The 15,809-nt window shown below is 42.3% G+C and overlaps 1 protein-coding gene across 2 annotated transcripts in view; it reads right to left on the minus strand.

The window, feature by feature from the left end:
- Window positions 1–15,809, minus strand: part of FBXO11 (F-box protein 11) — a 263,583-nt gene that overhangs the window by 19,040 nt on the left and 228,734 nt on the right. The window lies entirely within an intron of this gene.

Below are 15,809 nucleotides of genomic sequence, written 5' to 3' on the forward strand. Positions count from 1 at the left end.
GGAAACGGTGTCTGCTTAGCAGTAGCAGACACTGGACAGGGCTTTTTCAGTTTCAGTCATGTCAGCGTCTACAGAAGGCACTGTGACAAGAACTTTGAAGACGACTGATTCAATGCAACAACTAGATGGCTCAAGTACTGTATCATCTGAAACTCAAAGTAGTGCTCTGGAGAGTTTGAATAGAACTTCTGATATAGGGAGAACAGTATCATTTGGGCTGTGTTTTTGAAACTGGACATAGCTTTAACAACATGTTCTTCTGATCTGAATTCCCTAGTAACTACTGTTTGAGAACTAACTCATAAGCGAGAAAACCTTGGGAAAGATAAGCAAGAAAGGATTGGAGTCTTGAAGAAGGATGTTCAAGAATCAAAAACTTGTTATTAACACCTTAGTGCAGGATAAAATTGCTTTGCTTAGAAAATTAGAAAAAATGGGAAATCATGTAGATATCTTAACCAAAGCATTAAATTTTCCTAAAGCAGTGGTTCCAAAACCTGGCCCTGGAGATTTGCATGCACTTCCTCCACTGCATGCAAAGCTATCTCATGAATATTCATTTTGGATATACTGAAAACCTGACTGGCTGGGATGCCTCCAGGACAAGGTTTGGGAACCACTGTCCTAAAGTATTCAGCCAAATCCCATTAGAGACATGAAAGAAGTATTTAGTGGAGGTATTGGGGTTATGTACTTCAATAATATCTCCTTTTAACAAAGTGTATTTTTATCCCGTAAAAGGGAATCATGTTTCTCAAAGGAATGATAGGATATTTCTGCGATCTTAGTCATACAGTGGGAAGATCCAATACAGATCAATACTATTGATTTGTTATATTTTTGAATAAGATTTTAACTTGCTTATGCATCTCTATTTTAAGAAATCTACTATGCTCTTTCTGGAACAGAAAATATGGATTTACCCAGATGTTTTGTATGCAACCCAGGAGAAGTGTAAATTGTTTCTATGTGCCGAGAGACTTAGGAGCTGCTTTTTTTTTTTTTAACTATCCATGAAAATGTTTAGTTAATATCTGTTCTTTGTACCTGAGCAATTGCATTCTTTTCCTGATTTAAAGAAAGTGCTTCTTCAGCTACCTAAGTCCCTGTGTATGTGGAAAATGAGGGGTCATTTTACTAATGAGTGCTAGCGTTTTTAGTGCACGCTAAACACTAGGCACACCTATAGGAATATATGGGTGTTTCTAGCATTTAGCATGTGCTAAAACTTAGTGCATGCTAGCGCGCCTTTGTAAAAGACCCCTGAATGAATCTGGGAGGCTGTTCTGCTTTAAGTCCATTTGTTCTAATATTGTTTTCCTCGGTTTGATCTTCACTTTTTCTCTACTCCCTCTTAATATGGTCTATTTTTAATAGAGGAGATATACTCCATTCCTGTGATTTATATTCCACACTAACCTCACCAATAGATCCTAGACAGATAAACAATAAAAAAATTTCACCAAATGTAAATGCTCAATTACAATCAGAAAACAATTAAAATAAATAATCTTTAAAACTTAAAAAAAAAAAAAGTTAAGATGAAATTTGCCTTAATTCTAAGGGAAGCAATGCTTAAGTCCTTGATAACACAAAAGAACTTTCAAATGTTGATTTTAATCAAACAGATTTCACCAAAGGAAAAACAGGCTTTAAAGAAGATTGGTAACGAGAGTTAGCACATTTAACTGGAAATGAGAGATAGTGAACCAGGCCTTCTCAACTTATGCCTTAGAAAAAAAATATTTTTTTGTTTCACCCTTTTATTGAGATATTTCTTGAGTATATTGTTATCCAATTTTCTTCCCATTAATGTTGACGTACATGCACACAGTTACTTCTTCCTCCAAGTAGCTATAAATCTATGTTCCTTTTTTAACACCAGAAATAAAAAAAAAAAGGGGAAGCCCAATTCAAATCCTCTTGCTGCTCCTTCTGAGCTTGGGCAAGCCATCCATTGCCTTAAGTACACAAACTTACATTGTGAGACCTCAATGAACAGGGAAATAGCTAATGTACCTGAATGTAACTCACCATGAACTAGTATAAAAAAAAAAGAGGTATGAGCTAAATCCAAATAATAAAATAGATGTATAAATTAAAACCAATAAATAGGTACACTATATAAGTTTTAAAACAACTGAACTGACAGCATACTTTTACTACTGCTGGGATGACGGTGATTAAGAAGCATTACACTGAAGATTCCTCACCATCTAACAACTCACTATATACTGAGCCTTAACACGAGAGTGAAGTAGTAGTCACCACAATGTTTTTACATTCAGGCTATGCAACAATCAAAAGAAATTCCAGAAAAGATGAGAAAAAAATTGTTAAACTATATCATTCTGAAAAGGGTTACAAACACGTTTTAAAGCTCTGGGACTCCACTGAACCATACATAGTGAGAACCATTATGTCCAAGTACAGAAGACTTGCAACAATGGTGAATCTTCCCAGGAATGGTCGGCCTGCCACAACTACTCCATGGGTGCAGTGACAACTCAGCTAGGAGGTCACAAAAATTCCCAGATCATCATCCAAAGAAATTCAGGCCTAAGCTAAGGTGAGCATTCATGACTCCACAATAAGAGAGACTGGGTAAAAATGGGATTCATGGGAGAGCTGCAAGGCACAAGCTGATGCTCTGCAAGAGCAACATCAATGCTCATCTTACATTTGCAAAAACATAAAAGGATGATAGTCAAAGCCTTTTGGGATAACGTCTTGTTGATAAACTAAAAGTGGAAGACAACATAGTTCCCATTATGTTTAGTGTAAAGTAAATACAGCATACCAACAATCAACCATGCTGATCATAGTGAGAGTGTCTGGATGGACTGCTTCCTCAGGACCTGGAAAACTTGCCATTATTGAAGGAATCATGAATTCTGCACTGTACCCGAAAATTCCTAAGAAGCATGTCTAGTCATCTGTCCATGAGGTGACATGTAATTGGGTTATGCAGCAATGACCCAAAACACAAAAGCAAGTCTACATCTGAATGGCTGATGAGAAACAAAATTTAAGTTTTGGATTGGCCTAGTCAAAGTCCTGGCCTGAACCTATCAGAGATGCTCTGGCAGGACCTGAAACAAGCAGTTCATGCATGAAAACCTAGAAATGTGTCTGAATTAAAGCAGTCCTGCTAATAAGAGTGGACTAAGATTCCTCAACAGCAATGTTAAAGACTGATATCAAATTACAGGAAGCATGTGGTTCTATTATTGCTGGTAAAAGTGGTACAACCAGTTATTAAGTTTAGGGGATAGTTACTTTTTCACACAGGTGATATAGATGTTGGATAACCCTGGGACCTGAGTTATAAAACAGGCTATTTAGCATGTGCTAAACTTTAGAAAAAGGGCCCCTTTGCGCCTTAAATAACATAACGTAAAAACTGAGTTATGTGTTTACTCAGATTCCTTTTGTTTAAAAATCAGAAAACGTTCAATGTGACATATATGGAATAATAGGGGAAATAAGGAGGGGGTTAAAAATTTCACATGACTGTATATTACTGGTACAAAATTTCCTAATTTTATGCAAACATTCTTTTTGTTAAATTCTTTCCTGAAAGGCTATGTCAGCATTCTCAAACGCTCTCTTCCAAAATATTCTTAAAGTTGCTCATGAGACTTAAGCCCTTGGGCTGGAAATCCCAACATTAACTGCTCCTCACCCAAACAAACTCATCTGTTCAAATTAACAATTTATTTTTAAGGAAGATTTTTCTCCCTGGACAACTTCTTCAGTCACCTGAAAACTGTCTCAACAATTACTTTAACAATTACTTGCAAAAAATGTACAACTGAACACATTAATATAACAAGTTATACTTAAGAGTACTGACTGGTCCAGTCAGTAATGCTGACTCTCTCTGGGATTTTCATTTATGAGATACACTTTTTTCTTTGGAGTAGATTTGTGATTAAATTAGTGGGCTGAGAACCAAGTAGCCAAGGTTCAAACTTTTCTGACTTTTTTTGTGACCTTAGTTGGCCAAGTCACTTTCTGTTGCCTCAGGTACCAACACAGGTTGTAAGCCGTCTGGGGAAAAGGAAATGCCTAATGTGCCTTCACATTGAGCCTGCAAATAGGTGGGAAAATGTGGGATACAAATGCGACAAATAAATAAATAATTCATCTTGAGCTACAAAATGAAAAGTCATGAACTAAATACAAATTAAAGCAATAAATATAAGACTTAAGATACAAAACATGCCTACAGAATTCTCTATCACCTACACTCACATACCACTGTCAAATAAATATATTTATATGTAATTTAAGCTGTCATCTGCTATGAATTTAATCCGTGTTAAAGTGATGAGAGCTCTTCACCCATGCCTATTCTTTCCCTGCCATCGTGTTATTTTTCTTTCCAGCTTTGACTTTTCATAATAGTTCTATGTTAGCCCTATGATTTGAAGTCCACATCATCTTTCAGCAACCTAATCAGCTTGGAAAGACACTTCTGAATGATTCCCTTGGCTGTTCTTTCGTTAACATATACCTTTACTGATAGGTAAACAGGAAAATATAGGTTGGGTCTGCCTTTCTATTCTCTACAATTTCAAGTTTATTAATCAAATAATAATTTATTAAAAATCATATCTATGTTGGTTGTTCTAATAAATGCTTATCATGTTATTATTATTATGCTTATTAGGTGTATCATTAGTATTCAGCTAACATTGTATTATATCTCTGGCATTTGAATACCAGTACCGTTAAATGTGTTTATTTTTGATACTATTTCGCGGTAGCTCTATTATTAGGTTTCATTTTACTGTTTTCAAGTTTACCTCATTTATTGTAGTTATGTTTATTCTTGGTTAGTTTACTATTGTTATGCTGTTAACAAATTTGTAAGTTTTACGTTAAACTTGTTCCTGCTGTTCACTGTCTTGGGTGAATCTCTTTATAAAGGCAGTTAATAAATCCCAATAAATAAATAAATAAATAGTGAGTCTATCCTGGTGTTAAAGGTAAAGGAACCAGTTCTCTCTATTTTGTAAATAACTTAGGTTTTCCAGTATCCTTCACCTCTGCCAGCTACCAGAGAATACTGCAGATCCCTCTCTGGAGTCTGAAGTTGCAAGGAATCTGGAGAGGACATCAGAGCTAGTCCTCTTCTACTGGGAGTCTTGAAATTTTTTTTTAAAGAAAAACAAAGAAATATATTTAAAAAAAAGAAAAATGTATAAAATTGAGAGATTTTTTTTGCATCTGTCTGGAAGGTTTTTATGCCGATGAGGTTTCCTGTCCTTAGTCCATGAGAACATCTAAGATTCTGGACTTGGGTCTGAGGTTTTTCCTTCCATTTTTTGTTTAATAAAAATATTTCAGAGAATAAACATATGAACATTATTGAGAACTGTAAGCACTCAGAACTGAATGGTTCATTCACAGTGGTTTTGTTGAATTTGTGACTGACAGTGTAAACACCACCACAGTTTCTATCTTTTTTTTAAATATTGCTTTTAAATGTCCTAGAGGTTCTGGAATAGTGGGAAGCTACGTAATGGAAGGAGAAATTAGGTCCTACCTGATCATTTTCTTTCCACTTTCCTTTCCCACTATTCCAGAGGCCCACCCAAGTTTTCTGAGATGTCTAGTCAGTGCAAAGTAATAGGTCAAATAATGACTGTCACCTTGCTTCCTGCATACCTCTTGTTTTCTACAAGTTCTCCAGAGATGAGAGAGGTCTACATGTTTGCTCGTCTGGTTACTGTTAGGTTAGCGAGTTGTTTTAAGAATGTTGTGTTTATTTTGTTTATCTTTATTGCTTGTCTATATAAATGTAAGCCACATTGAGCCTGCAAATAGGTGGGAAAATGTGGGATACAAATGCAGCAAATAAATAAATAAATACTGAGGAGCTAGATGCCAAGAGAGATCTCTCTGCTCAGTTTTCAGTTCTCTATCTCCACCTGCTGGCTGATAAGACACAACTGTCCCACAGGTTCTGAGTGAGAAGGACTAATGGAAAGAAAATTATCAGATAAGATCTAATTTCTCCTTTTGCCTCATTACCCCTTATCATAGTAGCTAGTATAGGGCAATGTCTCTGCATACAGGCTCCTTCCAAATGCCACCATCATAGGAAATCTGGGGATAAAAGGGGCTATAATCTGACTTCAGGTCAGAGATTGCAGTCCCATGACCCCTTTAATATACTTGTCTGGCTTACTGCAAAATCACTACAGCTCTTCACAAGATCTCAGACTTATGGATAACACCAGCTCTAACTATGTACAAAATAAGCACAGCATTAGAATTCCACTTCTACATACAAGCAGGCCAACATGACCGAGGGAGAAGAAATAGTGGAAAAGATCATTAGAAGAAGATGGCAATCTAGGAGGTTTTTGGGTTTTTTTTTAAGTATAAAACTTGCACTGGTCTTCCCAGCCAACAGGTGATACTATACCCTATATGGTACAGACTAGCAGAGACACTACAAATGTTTTAAGATGCAAGCTCTGACTACAAAGGTCTCTTCCTTAAGCTATGTTAGGATGTCGCAACATTTTTCAGATTTATTTGTTCTCAGCCTTAACAAAAAGGCACCATCTCTATCCAACTACTATATATACTTGTCTAAAAGTTGACAAAGTTTGACTTCAAAATCCCATCAATACACCAGAGACATTTTATCTATGGGTCATTCCCATCAGTACCATAGCACTCTTGCTATTGCTAGCTTCATGCAAGCTGTATGGAGAGGAATAGAAGGGATAAGTGAACTGAAAGAGGTTACTGCCTAGGAGAGAGAATTCTGTTGTGAAAGGCTGGAAGAAACAAACAGACAAGAAATTAAGGGGAAGAGAGGCAAAGTGATAGAGACATGTGTTGGGAGTAGAGAGAGGAATAGAGAGGTCCAGGAAGGGATGAAGGTGACAGGGACTTATTGGCTGTGCTAAAAATTTCTTGAGAAGATACAACCAATGCTATATAAGCTTGTAGAGTGTTCAAATGAAAAAGAAGAGGTTTGAAGGGAGGTGTGCAGGTGAGACTGGGGAGAGTAAAATCTAAAGTTTGTATACACTGAGAGGATGGCATGCCTACAGGGAAGTGTGCATAATTATCAGATGACTTGGAGACAGCTACAGCTAAAAACCATTTGACTGGCTGATGGCTCAAGCTGTATGTTTAAAGAGGAAGTTTAGCCGAGACTGTTGACAGTGAAATTCTGGGTTTTTTTGGGTTTTTTTTAAATTAAAAACACACTGTCCATGGGTAGGAAGAGTTTGTCATTTGTAAAAATACATTTTACTTTAGTGAACTTGCCAATGTTTACAGTGAGAGCAGTGAGGCATAAATTTAAGATCTGATGATTTACCTGTTTCCTTCTAGTTTTAAGTCTGTTCTGACCCTGTTGAAATTTGTGATGCTGTGGGCCATGGAAAGGAGGGAGTGGATTTGGGAAAGGCAGGAGAGATGCTGGAGAAGAGGGAAGATAGAGAGGGAGCAATGTTGTACCTGGAGGTGGAGGGGAGAGAGACAGAGGGAGCAAATGGGGGATCTGACCTTGACTTATACACAGGTTACAGCACTTTTAGCCATTTTTTGGTCCTAAAACTGCTCTCGATTTATAGACAGGTATATATGGCACTTTATTAGCTCTCTGTTGACTTTTGACAGGCAAGAATGGTACTCCCCTTCAACATACTCTAATATTAAGTCATATAATAAATACACCTGCTGTATAGCGAAGATACTTACCTGTAGCAGGTATACTTCGAGGACAGCAGGCTTCATATTCTCACAAGTGGGTAGACACCGTTCCCACGTTGCCCAGTTTGGCAGTATGCCATAGAAAAAACAAGAGCTTTTTGTAGCGCCCGCTCAGTTTAATACAAAAGCGAAATGTCAAAAATGTAGAAGGAACAACTCCAAGGAGAGGTGGGTGGGATTGTGAGAATATGAAGCCTGCTGTCCTCGGAGAATACCTGCTACAGGTAAGTATCTTCACTTTCTCTTACGACAAGCAGGCTTACAACTCTCGCAAGTGGGGAATCCATAGCATCCAGGCTCACCCAAAACAACAAGCATTGACAATTGGGCCTCACAATGGCAAGGACTTAATGTAGATTAACCTGAAACTATATAAAACTAGATGACAGTTCAGCCTGGAGCAGAATAAAATGGGCCTAGGAGGGTGGAGTTGGATTCTAGACCCCAAACAGATTCTGCAACACTGACTGTCCAAACCAACTGTCGCATCAGGTATCCTGCTCAAGGCAGTAGTAAGATGTAAATGTGTGGATTGAAGACCACATCACTGCCTTGCAAATCTCTTCAATGGAGGCTGACTTCAAGTGGGCTCCTGAAGCGGCCATGGCTCTGACATTATGAGCTGTGACATGGCCCTCCAAATCAGCCCAGCCTGGGCATAAGTGAAGGAAATGCATTCTGCTAGCCAAATGGATATGGTGCGTTTTTCAATGGTGACCCTTATCTTGTTGGGATCAAAAGAAACAAACAATTGGGTGGACTGTAAAAGGCCAACACTCTCTTGCAATCCATGATGTGCAAGCTGCTTTTGGAAGGATGGGCATGAGGTCGGGGAAAGAATGTTGGCAAGACAATCGACTGGTTCAAATGGAACTCGACACCACCTTCAGCAGGAACTTGGGGTGCGTGTGGAGGACTACTCTGTTGTGATGAAACTTAGTATAAGGTACATCTACTACTAAGGCCTGAAGCTCACTGATCATATGAGCTGAAGTAACAGCCACCAAGAAAACGACCTTCCAGGTCAAGTACTTCAGATGGCAGGAACTCAGTGGTTTGAAAGGAGCTTTCATCAGCTGGGTGAGGACAACGTTGAGGTCACATGACAAGGGTGGAGGTTTGACAGGGGGCTTTGACAAAAGCAAACCTCTAATGAAGCGCACAACTAAAAGTTGTTCAGAGATAGGCTTACCTTCTACATGCTGATAAGCACTAATTGCACTAAGGGATGAACCCTTATGGAGTTGGTCTTAAGACCAGAATCTGATAAGTGTAGAAGGTATTCAAGCAGAGCCTGTGTAGGACAAGAAAGAGGATCTATGGCCTTGCCGTCACACCAGACAGCAAACCTCCTCCATTTGTAACACCTCTTAGTGGAATCTTTCCTGGAAGCCAGCAAGACTCAGGAGACACCCTCTGAAAGACCCAAGGAAGTGAATTCTAGGCTCTCAACATCCAGGCATCGAGAGCCAGAGACTGGAGGTTGAAATATAGAAGCGACCCCTCATTCTGCGTGATGAGGGTCGGAAAACACTCCAATCTCCACAGTTCTTCAGAGGACATTTCCAAAAGAAGAGGGAACCAAATTTGTTGCAGCCAGTAGGGCGCAATCAGAATCAGGTTCTGCGGTCTTGCTCGAGTTTCAACAAAGTCTTTCCCACTAGAGGTATCAGAGGATACGCATACAGAAGGCCTGTCCCCCAATGAGAGTGGTGTATCCGAGCAGGACTATTTGAAGAACCCACCGATCGGAGGTTACGAGAGGCCACCTTAGGTGAAAAAACGTTAACTTCCTCCCAACCGGCAAGTCGTTCAGGATGGACACTTTTAGTGTGGCTATGCTCTGCTGGAGCCAGTCAAAACCTCGTCCCTTGCTTTTGCTTGGGATCGGCAGGGGCCTTGGGTGCATGCTGTTGACGAGAACGAGTGCACTGGAGTTGAGCCTGAGCAGGCTGGCAAGCCACAGGAGTGTACCTATGCCTAGAGTAGGAATAGGGAGCATTCCGTGACTTACCAAAATACCTCCTGGGTGAGGAGGCAGTTGCAGAAGACGCCTGGAAGGAGAGAGAAGACATAGCATCAGTAGGCTTCTTGATATGGTCAGCAACCTCCTCGACCTTCTCTCCAAAAAGATTATACCCCTCAGCAAGGGGCATCCGCCAACCTCTGCTGAACAGAATGTTCCAGGTCAGAAACATGCAGCCATGAGAGTCTGCACATTGCTATGCCTTGGGAAGAGATCCTGGATGACACATCAAAAGTGTTGTAAGTGTCCCTGGCCAAGAACCTGCGACATGCCTTCTGCCGCTTGACCAACTGGAGAAACGGCTTGGCCTGCTCTGAAGGGAGAGCATTGACCAAGTCTGACAGCTGCCGCACTGAGTTCCGTAAGTATACGTTTGTGAAGAGCTGGTATGACTGGATACTGATGTGCATAGAGGCCTGATACATCTTTCTCCCAAAAACGTCCAGGGTTCTAGCTTCTCTGCCTGGGACAGCAAAGGCATAGTCTCTAGTACTCCTAGCTTTTTTTGAGAGCAGCATCCACCACCATGGAATCGTGAGGTAACTGAGACCTCACCAAACCAGGTTCCCTTTGGATCCGATACTGGGTGTCAATTTTGCGGGGGACCACAGGGACAGACAGAAAACTTCCATAGTTCCTGACGAGGACTTCCTTGAGTAACTCGTGGAAAGGAGGTGTAGTCCAGGACCTCGAGCATCTTGGCCCTGGGCTCATCCTCCACTTCTACAGGGAATGGAATGGCATAAGTCATTTCCCATACAAAGGAGGTGAAAGAGAGGCTCTCAGATGGAGACATCCTCCTCTCGGGTGGTGGGAAGGGCTCAGAAGGAATCCCTTAGGACTCAGAGGAAAAGTACCTGGGATCTTCTAACACCCATGAGCACTCCCTCCTCTATGTCGGATAGCAGTTCCCTAAGGGATGTCCAAGACCGGGCCCACCTCGACATCGAGTACCCATGTCGAGAGCAGCATTGAGAAACCAGCTCCCGTCTCGACTCCGACGAAGCTTCCTCCACCGACGTCGAGAGGGTGCGAGCCTGGGTGGCTGTCGACACTGGTGCTGCTAGCGGTGCCGGCGTTGGAGACCGCACTGCAGGCTGAGGGCCAGGCAAGGCCACAGTGGGAGGTATGGTAGGCACAGGCGCCTCTGATAACAACGCACACCGCTGCATCAGGCCAACCAGCAGCTCAGACAGCAAAGCCCGGATGCACTCATCGACGGTCGCCATGGAGAAAGACTGTGGTGTCAGCTGGTGCAGGCTGCAGAATCGCTGAGGCCGGTGCAGGAGCAGGATCTTGACTGCTTGGAGACATTCGTGTCTGCACCTCCTGGATAGAGGGGGAGCAGTCCCCCCCCCCCCCCCCCCCCCCCACCGGCATCGACACTTCTTGGGTGCCAACTCCCTCGGTGCCCCGGAGCTCCCAGTACCATGCATCGAAGGAGACTGGTGTCGGTGCTTCTTGGCCTTTGCCCGATGCACGTCACCCATGCTCCTCGGTGCCAAAGACGACATTGAATCCTCCCAGTCACCTCAGGGTTGGGTCTGACAATGGGCGGTCCCGGGGGGGCCTGCATAGCAGGCAGATGGAGACCCACTCGATACCTCACTGCTCCCAGTGTCACAGGGCCTCAAAGCAGCCATCCCTACCTGGGCTCCTGATGTCGGTGTGACACGATGTCCACGCCTCCGACCTCGATACTGATGTCGAGGGACCGGACCAGGTTCCAAAAATCTTGGCGCATTGAGCCTCTTTTTCATACAAAGACAGAGGACACAGTTGGCCAGGCTATGGGTTGTGCCCCAGGTACTGAAGACACCAAGAATGGGTGTCTTTTCCCAAGATGGTCCACTTGCACCGAGTGCAACACTAGGAGTCTTTGTGGACATGGAAGGAAGAAATGCAGCGGTCAAATTAAAAGACATGATGGTGCCTGAAAAAGGGGGAAAAGGCACAAAACAGTCCGACCGGGCAGGCCTAAAAGTGGCCTGCGTCGAAAAATAAAGGAAACAAACACAGGCCAAAAGAAAACTAAAGAAAAAGGGAAAACTTTTTTTTTTTTAATTATAAAACAAGAGATGAGCAAAAAGAGCGGGGTAGCAAAAAAAAACGCCGAAGGCACTTGAAAAAGAACAGAATGCTCTGACCAGGAGTGTGAGGAGCCACTACAGAAAGCAGCAGCAGCAGCTGCTCCTCACACGGAAAATGCGAAACTGAGCCGGCGCGTGCTGCGGGTGGTAAGGCAATCGTGCATGCGCACTGAAGCACTACTCGCACTCCAAAAAGCTCTCGTTTTTACTTTGGCATATTACCAAACCAGGTGACACGGGAATGGCATCAACCCACATGTGAGAATTGTAAGCCTACTTGTCCTCGCAGAATGCATTCTACAAGCTAATTCACATGGTCCACATGCAGCTCCAAACTAGGAGGATCAGTTTTAAACCAGGACATTTAGGTTGTGAATGCACATAGGCACAGTTGTTCTGCCTGTTTATAAACAAAATATATGAATCCATGTATTTCTATAAATAGCCCATCCCTAAGCTCACACACAAAATTACACCTGGTGAGAGTAACTCCGAGACTTCACGTGCTAACAGAGATCTGTGCATATGTATATATTTTATTTTTAAAAAACACATAAGTGCTGATCCTGCTCACTCTATATTCTGTTTCTACAGATGGCGCAGCCAGGACGTTGTCTGAGCACTTATTTCTAATCTCTTATACCATCAGGCCATTTTATAAGCACCTACTTCAATGTATAAAATGCTGTTCTACATGATCAAACTGCTTATAAAATTAGCCTTCAGCTTTTAAACACAAGGGGTCAAGCGATTTATTGTGTCTACACTGATGATACTCATAGGTGCCAACTTTTCAAAATGATTATAGGTGCTCAACTCAGCACATATCATGTCTGTAAAAAGAAAAACAAAGTATGGCACAGTCACAGGCACAACTGGCTATGCCATATTTAAATATACTGCATAGCAGGCAGTACACACACTAGGAGCACTTGCAGCTAAAAAGCAGCTAGGAAGCACTGAATGTCCCAACTCATCCCCACCAATTTACTCCACCTCATTTTTCTTCTCCTCCCTCTTCCCATCCACAGCTTTTCCGTTTCCAGCCCAGACTGGCCTATCCATACCATCCAAACTTAGACTGGATGACTGTGTTACTTTTATGATAAAAGGAACATGATGTTCCTCTCCATTTCTCTTTCAAATTTGAGACTTGATTATAGGTCATCTCCATTACAAAACGTTTTCAAACCACGGCATCACATACTGCCAAAACTCTCTCTGCTCTCTCATGTCCCTTCAGTAAAATAACTTATTATCCTGGTGACTGTATAGCTGGAAGAGAATGGCAAAATACCAGCTATTCCTCACCCTTGACCCAACCCAGCTAGCATAGCCTGTCTCTATCTTCTCTCACCACAGTTCCTTCCAGTCTCACCCCCTCATTCTTTTCATGTCTCTTCCCTCCATCACAACCTCTTTTCCCAATCCCACACAGCTTCTCTCCATTCTCTTTCAGCTCCTCTTTCATCTGCATCTTATGTACTCTCTGCCTGCTCTTCTTCCTCTCTCCCAAATCATGTCTCCTTCTCCCAGCTCCCTTCCTCCACTCACAGCCCATTCTTTCTTCCTTAGTTCCTTTCACCCTCACAGCCTGTTTCTTCTCCATCTACACTCCCGGTTGCTGTTCCCATCACTTAGTCTCTCTTCCCTTCAGAGCTTCCAGACACTTTCAGCTCTTTACAGCAACATTCTCTCTCCCAATCAATAAGCCCTTTCAATTCTCTTCACCCCTTCAAAAGCCCCCTGTATTCCGTTTCCCATACAGCTAATTTCTACCTCTTCCAGTGGAATTCTCCCTCCCTGTCAGTAACCCCTTTCAATCACCTCACCCCTTTGTAGGCCTCCCTCCACAGCTCCACTCCTAGCGCATGTCCCTATCACTCAACCTCTCTTCCCCTTACACCTCATTTCTGTTTCTTCTGACCTTTCACAGTAGAATTCTCACTCCTATGCAGTAACCCCTTTCAATTCACTTACATCTTCCTATTCCTCTACCTTACAGCTCCACTCTCACCTTGTCTCCATCACCCAGCCTCCCTTCCCCTTATAGCTTCTTTCTGCCTCTTTCAGCCCTTCACAGCAGAATTCTCTCAACTAGTCAGTTTACCAGTTGCTAAACTGTTTTTTGCTCTTCAGCACATAATGCCTTCAGCCTTAAGGTCACTGGATTTCTCTACATGTTCTCTCTAAGCTAACATTTAGCATGTTTTTAGGCCTGTCCTCACTTGGATTCCAGGGCTCTGTCCTTTCCTGGTTCTCTTCCTACCTCTCCCTCCGCACCTTTAGTGTTCACTCTGGTGGATCCTCTTCTACTTCTATCCCTCTGCCTGTCGGTGTACCTCAGGGTTCTGTTCTTGGTCCCCTCCTCTTTTCTATCTACACTTCTTCCCTTGGTTCATTAATCTCATCCCATGGCTTTTCCTACCACCTCTATGCTGATGACTCCCAAATCTACCTTTCTACCCCTGATATCTCACCTTGCATCCAAACCAAAGTTTCAGCGTGCTTGTCTGACATTGCTGCCTGGATGTCTCAACGCCACCTGAAATTAAATATGACCAAAACCGAGCTTCTCATTTTCCCCCCCAAACCCACCTCCCCGCTCCCCCCGTTTTCTATTTCTGTTGATGGCTCTCTCATTCTCCCTGTCTCCTCAGCTCGAAACCTTGGGGTCATCTTTGACTCTTCTCTCTCCTTCTCTGCTCATATCCAGCAGACCGCCAAGACCTGTCGTTTCTTTCTTTACAACATCCGTAAAATCCGCCCCTTTCTTTCCGAGCACTCTACCAAAACCCTCATCCACACCCTTGTCACCTCTCGTTTAGACTACTGCAATCTGCTTCTTGCTGGCCTCCCACTTAGTCACCTCTCCCCTCTCCAGTCGGTTCAAAACTCTGCTGCCCGTCTCATCTTCCGCCAGGGTCGCTTTACTCATACTACCCCTCTCCTCAAGACCCTTCACTGGCTCCCTATCCGTTTTCGCATCCTGTTCAAACTTCTTCTACTAACCTATAAATGTATTCACTCTGCTGCTCCCCAGTATCTCTCCACACTCGTCCTTCCCTACACCCCTTCCCGTGCACTCCGCTCCATGGATAAATCCTTCTTATCTGTTCCCTTCTCCACTACTGCCAACTCCAGACTTCGCGCCTTCTATCTCGCTGCACCCTACGCCTGGAATAAACTTCCTGAGCCCCTACGTCTTGCCCCATCCTTGGCCACCTTTAAATCTAGACTGAAAACCCACCTCTTTAACATTGCTTTTGACTCGTAACCACTTGTAACCACTCGCCTCCACCTACCCTCCTCTCTTCCTTCCCGTTCACATTAATTTGATTTGATTTGCTTACTTTATTTATTTTTTGTCTATTAGATTGTAAGCTCTTTGAGCAGGGACTGTCTTTCTTCTATGTTTGTACAGCGCTGCGTATGCCTTGTAGCGCTATAGAAATGCTAAATAGTAGTAGTAGTAGTAGTAGTTTTGCTATTATTCCACTGAAGTGATTTACGTACACTGGTAATATGGATTTTTTGAGCCCCATATATCTTATGTAAGCAATGGAGTATTTCTGACCTATGATAATGATTTTTTTCAGGATCCAAGTTCCCTCTTTTCCCTGTATAGATAGAGGTTTCCTCTTTTTTTACACAGTTTGGGTGGTTTATTGATTTGCATTATATAAAATATCTTTCCATACCATTTTAATACATCTCAGTATCAATGAGGAACATAAAAGTTTATGGTGTATGCCTACAGATGCTATTAATTTTGAATAAAATGCTCATGATATAACTATCTGGAGAGCAATATTAGTTAGCTTATACCTTAAGATAGAGACAGCTATAGGTCCAGGGAATCCGCAGGGACTGCTTTTTTGTATTGTGAGTTAGCTGGACATGCTGCTTTTGTGTATACTTACACTGCAAAATGCAATATAGCTACA

The sequence above is a fragment of the Microcaecilia unicolor genome, chromosome 3, assembly GCF_901765095.1.
Source record: "Microcaecilia unicolor chromosome 3, aMicUni1.1, whole genome shotgun sequence".
NCBI lineage: Eukaryota > Metazoa > Chordata > Amphibia > Gymnophiona > Siphonopidae > Microcaecilia > Microcaecilia unicolor.